We start from the raw sequence: 9,423 nt of genomic DNA, 5'->3' as shown, positions 1-9,423 counted from the left end.
TTGGTCATAGCAAACGTCTTTTAATATTTGACTATTTGTCAATGTCAGCAGAGGTTGAAAGGCACGCACCACCGGCTAGCTAGTTGCTAACAAACAAGAGTGCCACCAGGATGGTAGAAATTTCCAGGAGTGGGCCAATTCCTTCAGATGGGTTCACCCTTTTTCTTCCGATGATTTTTCATGGTTGACATGAGATAAAAATAAGTAGGGGAGAAAAAAAATCCATCTCAATTGCATAATTGCTAAGGAATTAGTGAATTACCCATCCATAAGGTCGGCTATGTTTGGAGAACATTCCAACAATGTAACACATACATGACCGTGGTGGTTCAATGTGGTAGATATTCCTTCATTTTAACCACTGAGCTTGATGAGTTCGATTTTATGGATATAGGAAATTACTACTATTATGTTTCTAGCTCAAATATTGGAACAAGGAGTCTTTAATAAGAACATATTTATTGCTTCACATAAAAAGAAAAAAAATTTAGGAGCCAATACTTTTTTAACCAGTAAAAGAAAAATGAATAATCTCACACTAATAAATAAAATTTCACACTATTAAAAATTTTAATAATGACTAATTAATAATTATAAATCACAAAATTTACTGATTGGTAACACTCCTCTAAAAAAATACAAATATATTTAAGGAATGAGAAAATAATGAGATTAACAGGAAGTAAGCTTAATTGAGTTACACTATTCCAAGTTCAAAAAATCTTAATCCGTTAAAAATACTATGAAAAATCCAAAAAAAAAATGTTGACTAATTTAATTTAATATATGAACAGAAATTCAGACTCAAAACTTGGCTGGCAAACTCACAAAATTAGTTTATTAAATTAGTTTACGAGATGATTTAACTCACTTTAGCTTTAGAAATTGGTATACAAAATAGTTTTTTATTTAATGTAATTTTTGTCCACTTAAAATACGAAGGTAGTGCGCATAGATTTTATCTATCTCTATTGTCCTAACATATTTGTATTTTCTTTCTCCTCTACCAAAAAAAAAAAGACTGCCTTGTGATAACAAATTCTTTCATTTTCTTTTTGCAGTAATAAATAGAAGAAAAGTCTAAAAAATACGAAATTTTGTTCTCTTAACTTTTATAGTTTGTTTATAAAGTCTTCCTAACAAAACAATATACCTCTAGCAGTTATATTCAAAACAAAAGCATCGGATATCCATATATATCAAGTTCCTATTAAGAGGGACCCTTCGAAATAAATAGATGAAAACGAAATTGTGATTTATGTTGATATTCATTATTGGGCTAAATAAGATTCAAAATTGGCTGCTTATTACTTTCATCAAATTAAAATTTTCTTGTGGCTTGGTTCTCTTCTTTATTAAAAAAGGAAAATATGAATTTGGTCCTATCATAATCCCATGCATAAATCAATTCCATATGTTTAGTTTCAAGCATAAGTATCCATTCTATATAAGAGATGATACTAGGCTAAAGCATAAGTATCCATTTTGTATAAGAGATGATATTAGGGTTAGTTTCACTAATTTCCAAAATTTATACAAAAATTATAAATACCAAAAACTTATTTAAATTTTCTAGATTCTATTATTATTTTAAGGTTGTTACTTTATATATTATAGTGTTCCCATTCGACAGGCAAGCAATGAAATAAATTCGAAAATAACCAACAAATCAGTTACTCTAAGAAAAATAAGAGAAGGCTTTGAATTTGGTGGAGAAACCAAAAGTTGGAGTATGAAGGATTAACTTAAAAATTTTATTTGTGTGATTGTTGTTTATTTCTTACGCAATTTTTATAAAAAAGAAAAAAGCATATAAGTTCCTGTATTTTTTTTAAGATAAATGTGTCTCTCAAGATTAGAAAATACAAAATCATTTCTCATTATTTGAAATGCGTGACATACAGAGTCTTCCGTGTAATTTTTTTGGCCAAACCTAACCGAGTTAATTGATGTTGCAGACTGGGTGTCCATGTGTCACTTACGTGTCCATTACAAAACTGTCGTGGTCCATTCTAAAAAGTCAATGGGACAACTAGGACTCCATTATCCAAAACAACATCGTTTTGGAGGGATGAATATTTTGTTTCGTCCCTAACGATACATAATACCAACGATGTCCATTACACACACAATTACATTAAACCCTAGTATACCAAAAGACACACACAGACGCACAATTTTCCTCCAAGAAAAAACAATGCATGATCATCGTCATTTCGCCATTGTTGTTCTGTGAAGTAGTAGCAATCAAGCTTTGTTGGTGGAGCTGCTTTTGTGGGGTTAGCGTGAAATATAATAATGTTTAGAGATTTTCGATTAAAAAATATGGATTAAATATTCATTTTTTTTTGAAGAATATTGCAATTGGTTGATGTATTTGTTGCTTTGGTTTTCCATCATGGGGCAACTTTGCAAGAACATCTAGTGGTGAGTTAGTGTATCTTCATGGTGAAATTGTGAAGTTTCCAACAATAGAATTAAATTTTATTAATTTTGATGATTTGATCACACTGTTCAAAGAATTAGGTTATCAATCATAGAAGGAGGTATATTGGTTTGATCCAAAGAGCAAGGATATTGAGTTAGTGTTTCATATTTTGAGAGGGATGCGGGCATTAATAAAAAACGACAAAAAAGAAAGAAAAAGAAGAAGATGGAGAACACACACTGACACTAATATTCTATATATATATATTTTGATAATCATGTTAATGATCCTAGGTTGATAGAGGGTGCTGGTAATAAAGATGCTGATGAGGTGGAGGAAGATGTTGATCTAATTGAGGTGGAGGACTTGGGTGACTCGTACTCTAATGATGATGATAACTATGAGAGTGAAGATGATGAGTTGCATAATCCTTCTCCTCCTAGTTATGAAAGTAATAATGACAATGGTGATTGTGATGATCTAATTTTTGGCATGTTCGGATAACTGTCAATCGTTAGACAAGACCATTTAGTTGACCTATGAAATTCTAAACTCTGTATTACGGATATAGATATGAACTTGTCGCGCTATTAGAATCGCGTAAGTTAGTCAAGTTTTATAAGTTCGTATTTGAATAAAAAAACAAACATAAATAAAACCATATAGTCATACAATAGAATATAAAATAAAACAACTAGCATACGTAGATTGTCTCGACGGCTCAGTTTATACATCAACAAAGAACATAAAATTCATAACAAATAATCAAACCTAGATATTTAATTCAGAAGTTACTACATACTATACATATATGACACCCTAGGACTTAGCCCACACAGAACCCCTATTTTGGTACCCAGAATAAACTAGAGATAGTAAAATTTTACCCTTCAGAAAATACTACAAAAGAGTGGGAAACAAAATTTAACGTCCAAAGATACTCTCGTCCATGAGGGTGTTCAAAACGAAAACTCAATCTACTACCATCATCTTAGGATCACCTTGCACAGCTTCTAACTCACATTTAGTAGCTCTATTACTCGAGGTGGAATCAGAAGTCTCCTTTACTGCTGTATAAGTCTTCCATATAGGGTCCTCCTCAGGATCCTCCTCCTCAGATGAACTGATCACAGATCCATTAGACATTATCGAAGAGATTGTTTCTCTCAAAGGGTCAAACTATTCTACCAACAGATCAATAGGAAGGGGATCCAGCTAAGGCTCTGGTGGTGCAACAGGTTGAGAATCAAAATGAGGTCTCGTAGGATGGAACTCCTCCTGATAGTAGCATGGAAGGAAATCATATGGCATATTTAGGATGAAGTCCGAACTACACAGCAGGAAAGTGAAAGGACAATCACAGAAAAAATATATATATATCCGGGTACGAGGCTCTCTTTAGATGATGACACTCTTTAACATTGGGTCCTCATAAGTGAACACAATTGGCTTCTCAATGAACAAGACTCTCACGCTAACGATCATTACCTTTTGTAGGAACAGTGAAGGAAAGGGGGTGAGAACCTATATTTTCATGTGGGTACTAATGAAAGGGATGATTTGTATAACGGTCCTAGGGTACAACTCTAGAATTTTTAGATAATTATATGTTTTATTTGTGTTAATCCTAAGTTCAAAGTCTAGTCTTTACTCATTTATCATAGTCTCAGTCTCTTGTTAACTATACCTTAATCTTTGTCTGAACATAAGTAGCAGGAATAATAAAAAAATACAAACAATTCACAGGGCATAGAAACAGAGAAAAATGTATATCACAATCACAGAAAAGATACACAGTGCACAAACACAGAGAAAATGTTGCAACCAATATGATGCATGCCTTTTCTATTGTAGTTTTTGCTCTTATTCTTTTGTTCTTGTACTATACTTAAAATTTTTTGTTAGTCTACTTTGCTTTATTTAGCTACTTTATGAACTATCTAAATTTTTTAGGGTTAAGTACGATTTTGGTCTCTAAGGTTTATGCCGAAAATTTTATTCGTTCCCAACCTTTTTTTGCATTCGAATTCATCCCTAAAGTTCAAAATTGTTTTAAAATCATCCCTTTTTTTTTCTAAATCTTAAATTTCTAGACCAAATTACCCTTAATAAAACAAATTATAAAGTTTAAAAAAAAGAAAAAAAAACAAAGAAAGAGAGAGAAGCATAGAAGCTCGACCTCAATGTTCACCACCACCACCACCACCAATACTTCAAAATTTTTTGTTCTAAATGCAACATCAAATCTAACAACAACAAAAAGAATGAAAAACTTCATCAATTACAGAGAGACAAATGAAATAAAGAGCGAAGTAGAGACAGCAAGGTCGTCGACCTGTTCCACCACTGCTGTCGCCGGAGAAGGCCGTTGACAAACGACAAGGTACATGGTGATGGCAGTGAAGGCGCTGCGACCAACGTCGAAAAGGAGGGTGATGACGACGGAGAGGATGTCCTTCGATGGCAAGGTGAGGCGAGGGTGCGGCAAGGCGAGGACGGACGTTAATCTCGATGGCGGTGGAGGAGCCTTCGATGGCATGGTCGAAGAAGATCTCAAAGGGAAAAGGCAGAAGGAGCGGATCTCAGTGAAGGTGGTTAGTGTAGCGGTGGGTGAGGAAACGTGTAAGAGGAGATGATGAAGGTCCAGCAGGAGTGGGCGGGACCGATGGTGGCAAAGAGGGAGATGAGGAGGCCGAGGACGACAACAATCTAGAGCAGGTGGGATATGAGAGAGAAAGGGAGAAATTAGAAGAAAGAAATTGAATGGAGAAGAACGTATTGATGAAGAGGAAGAGGTATAGATGAAGGGTACTTTTGGTCCGAAGGATGATTTTTAAACAAAGTTAAACCTTAAGGACGAATTCGAATGCAAAAAAAGGTTAGGGATGAATAAAAATTTCGACCCAAATCTTAGGGACCAAAATCGTACTTAACCAAATTTTTTATTTCTAGTAATGAATTCGATGTTTTATGTATTATTCATGCATATTTGAGTTATTATTGTTGAATTCTTGTAATGAGGAGTTATAGTTTTTATTAATTCTTGCAATTTATGGTGTTTTCCTTTTGAGAAAGTATGAGGAGCCAATGTAGTTAGTGTACAATGTGTACAATGGAAGTATTTTTAAAATTAACATTAAATGATAATTAAATTAATTAATTACAAAATTATTTCTAATTTTAAATACAAAGCAAATAAGGATTCCAAACAGTTACGAATACCTCTAACCGGTCTCCCTCTCCCCCCTCTCTCTCTCCATCCTCTCTCATTGGTGCCACCCCAGTTGCCGTAGCCCATAGCTCCAGCTGACGCCGACGTGCGCACCACAGACGCCCAGCAACACTGTCGCACAGTTTGCGTTGTTCCTGCAGTCCCGCACCGTGCCAGTCGTGCAACCCCTCCCCTACACCAGCAGCTTCTCCCTCCCAACGTGTCTCTCACACTCCTTCTCACTTTGCAACCCGTGTCGTCTCAGTCTCTACCTCCTACGACGAGATGACCTGCTTCCGTGTCCGATCTGGCTCCCACATGCGCCGTACTCTCCGCTGGTACGATCTCGTCGCCCTCGGTGTTTCATGGTCTTCCAAATTGTGATCAAACTGGCAATTATCATTGATCACCCTTATACCATCAATGATTTGGTGGTTGCAAACCAAATGAACGTTTGTAGTTTTGACAAGGAATGATCCTCTACTCTCCTCAAACTCAGTGTTAACCATTGCAGTCAAGAGAAAAGCTTGTCCTGGGATAGAACTCCATATAGGCCTTGTTGGTTCAGAAAGGTGTGAAATTGAAAGGTGCCCACCATTGTTTGGAACCAAGAAAGCTTGAAATCATTGCCAATTGGGAAGAACAAGTTCTGGTCTGAACTAGACACTGTCTTGGCGTTGATGAAGAGAGAGCCTTTGACATAAGGAATGGTGGTTGAAGCAGAAACAGAAGAAGAAGGGAAAGGGTTATTGAAATGCTTCTTGTGCTTCTTTGTTGAAACAATAAAGCAAGTGAAGAATGATTTCCACGTCACCACCGGACGTGTCGTTGTCTTCTCCTCATCTGTTCAAACTTTTTTTTCCATTTTTTTTCTATTTTTTCATTTTATGGTTACATCAAATCATAAGACTCATGTGTCAAATTATACATTTTTTTCTTTTTTTAATAAAAATTAAATTGTTAGATGATCATAGTTGCTTCTTCTGTTTATTCATCTTCTTCTTCTTCTATTTTAATGGTCAATTTAGGATGGTCATTTTAGTAGGTATGCGGATGGTTATTTTAATTTTTATGTAGATGATTATTTTGACTGGATTGGGTTTAGTTATATATAATTAAAATATATTGGATGTTGAATTCATTAGGTCTGCAGATGATTATTTTTATTCTTAAGTGGATGGTTATTTTTACTAAGGGTGAGTGGCGTGTGGCAAGCAAAGCAGCGGAGGTGAAGTGGGATGATTATTGATGAATGTGGGGGTGGCCGCCGGTTGAAAAAAAAGAGGGTATTTGAGTGAAATATTTTGGTAAATTAGGATTTTAGATAGTTATTTTTTTGAAATAATTAATTGGATTTTTTGAAAATTTAAAATTTAAAATTTAATGTGAAATAACTGAATGAGAGTTTTTGAATTTAGGGTAATCTGTGGAGTGATTTTTATTATTTATTTCTATTGGGCTAAATAACTAGGCCATTATACCCATTGTCAAGATTCTTCATTGTCTCCCTAGCAGGATTCAATTAAAAATTATCTAACATTTCTAAATCATTCCCACTTCTTCCATCATCTTCTACTACTAAAACTACCACTAGTCCACCACTCTTTCTTTTCTGATATCTAAACCTCTATAACCCTCCACACACCACCTTAACTATCTTTAATTTAAAATACAGGGTTGTTACACATCCATATAGCTATATAACCAAGTTAATCCAAGCCCAAATAGAATCAGGCACATTAAATGGCGAGTGAAAACATGGGCCAGACGAAAGAAACCCCTCCTTTTTCATTCACGCTTCATTATGAAAAAATGTTACATCTTCTTCAACACGAAACCACTCATTCTCTTCGAATCTCTCTCAACATCACTCAAACTTCAATCACATTCTCTACGGAAACCACTACTGGAAAGGAATCGGAAGAAGAATTCATAAGCAACAACCAGAAACGAATGAAAACAACAACAAAGACTACCAAAGGTATGAAAAAACTACTGTTCATTTGAAATCTTGCAATATTGCGTTTCTCCTAGTTGCATTTTAGTTTTACTGGATTGATTTGCTTCATTTAGTACATCGAACTATTGTGAATGATTTTTATAGTATAATTAGGCCTTGGAATTCAGTGGATAGTGTAACTACGGCTTTAAGATATACGTGCTTGTTCTTACTGGTGTGGATAGTTTAACTAGAGCTTTGAAATTGGTTGTTACTATCTTTAGTACTTTTGCATGGAAGAATACTATTCTTGTTGATTGAAAGTTCATCATCATTTATTAACCACATGAACATTTTTCAATTTGGTGGCCTTTGTGATTTTGGTTCTATGCATGAATGAGTTTCGGTTCGGTGGCCTTTGTGATTTTAATTCTATTCATGAATGAGTTTCGGTTCGGTCGCTTATGGCATTTTAATTGACTTGATTAAGATATACATGCTTGTGCTTGATTAATGTATACTGCTTATACATGGTTTAATTATGGTTCAGCTAAAACCAGAAATGAATTCAATGTGTTGTCTTTGGACTCTCTTCTATTTCTTATGCCTTCCAGAACCCAAAAAGTAGGGTGTTACGGGGTCTCTTACAAGTTCTGTTATTGAAGAGTTTTTCAAAGATGACAATATCTATGAAGTTTCTGATGAAGAACAATCCTAAGAACCTCCAGTGGCACGGCAATCAGAACAAGAAACTCTAATCTTGTCATCATTTCATAGGTATGTTACTTGCTTTTCTTTAATATCATTTTTGTTTAATATCATTTCGGTTCACTGTAAGTTTGGATTTAGGTTCACTATTTGTTTGGATTTCGGTTCACTATAATGATTAATATCATTTTTGTTTAATATCATTGTTAAATATCTATCATCTTGCAGTGCTGCTCAACCTAGGCAAAGGAAAAATGAAAGGCATTCCTTTAGCCTTGGGATAAGTCCACTAGCATTTTAACCAACTCAGCCCTCTCAAGAGAGTGTTTCACAGCTTGAAATCCTAGAAGAGGTGGTGGTAGATGCTGGAGTGACAGAAGCATTAAAGTTTGCTGAAGCAACAACTTCAAAGCCATCCTTACCAGCTGTTGAAGTTTACAAAACCCCAGAGAAAAAGATAAAAATCATGAACGAGTTGATTGAAAAGTGTTATCATTGGATGACACATGTGAAACAGACAAGAGATGGTAGCAATGAATATGATGCAATATTTATCTTGAGACATGAGTTACATTACGAGGGGTTAAGAGAATATTTTATGTCCCTAATGCCCAAATAACATGTGCATGCCTCGGTAAATTCTTTGCCAGTTGCAATAACGTTAATGATTTTTCTAAACACTCTTATATAGTATATCTCATAAATTTTCATCCTATAGGTGGTTAGTATACGCAGCATGATTCTCAACCAAATAAAAGTTTGGCGGTATCAGGAACAAATATACATTGTGCCGCTGGATATTGTGGTAAGCTAAATTTCTTATTCACTGCTAATTACTTTTCGGTTCGGTAGGAATGTTAATATTGATTCACCTGGTTGTTATGTGTTCTGTTGAGTTCTTTTGTATGAAGAAAACTTTTCTCTTGATGATTGAATATTTTTCAAGTATTATTCTTTTTTTGGTGCAGTGTAAATGTGATTTAACTGATATTCTTTTTGCAGAATTTTATGTTGGAAACACATGGCGAGTCCTACACTGATAAAAGGACAAACAAGTCCTATCGGTTTGATATTGAACAGTATGCCCACCACCACCAGTTTCTTAACAAAACAAAACTTGCATCGCATCCATTTGTA

This window comes from Arachis ipaensis, chromosome B09 (assembly GCF_000816755.2).
Source record: "Arachis ipaensis cultivar K30076 chromosome B09, Araip1.1, whole genome shotgun sequence".
In the NCBI taxonomy this organism is placed as follows: domain Eukaryota; kingdom Viridiplantae; phylum Streptophyta; class Magnoliopsida; order Fabales; family Fabaceae; genus Arachis; species Arachis ipaensis.
Note: the sequence above shows the minus strand (reverse complement) of the source record.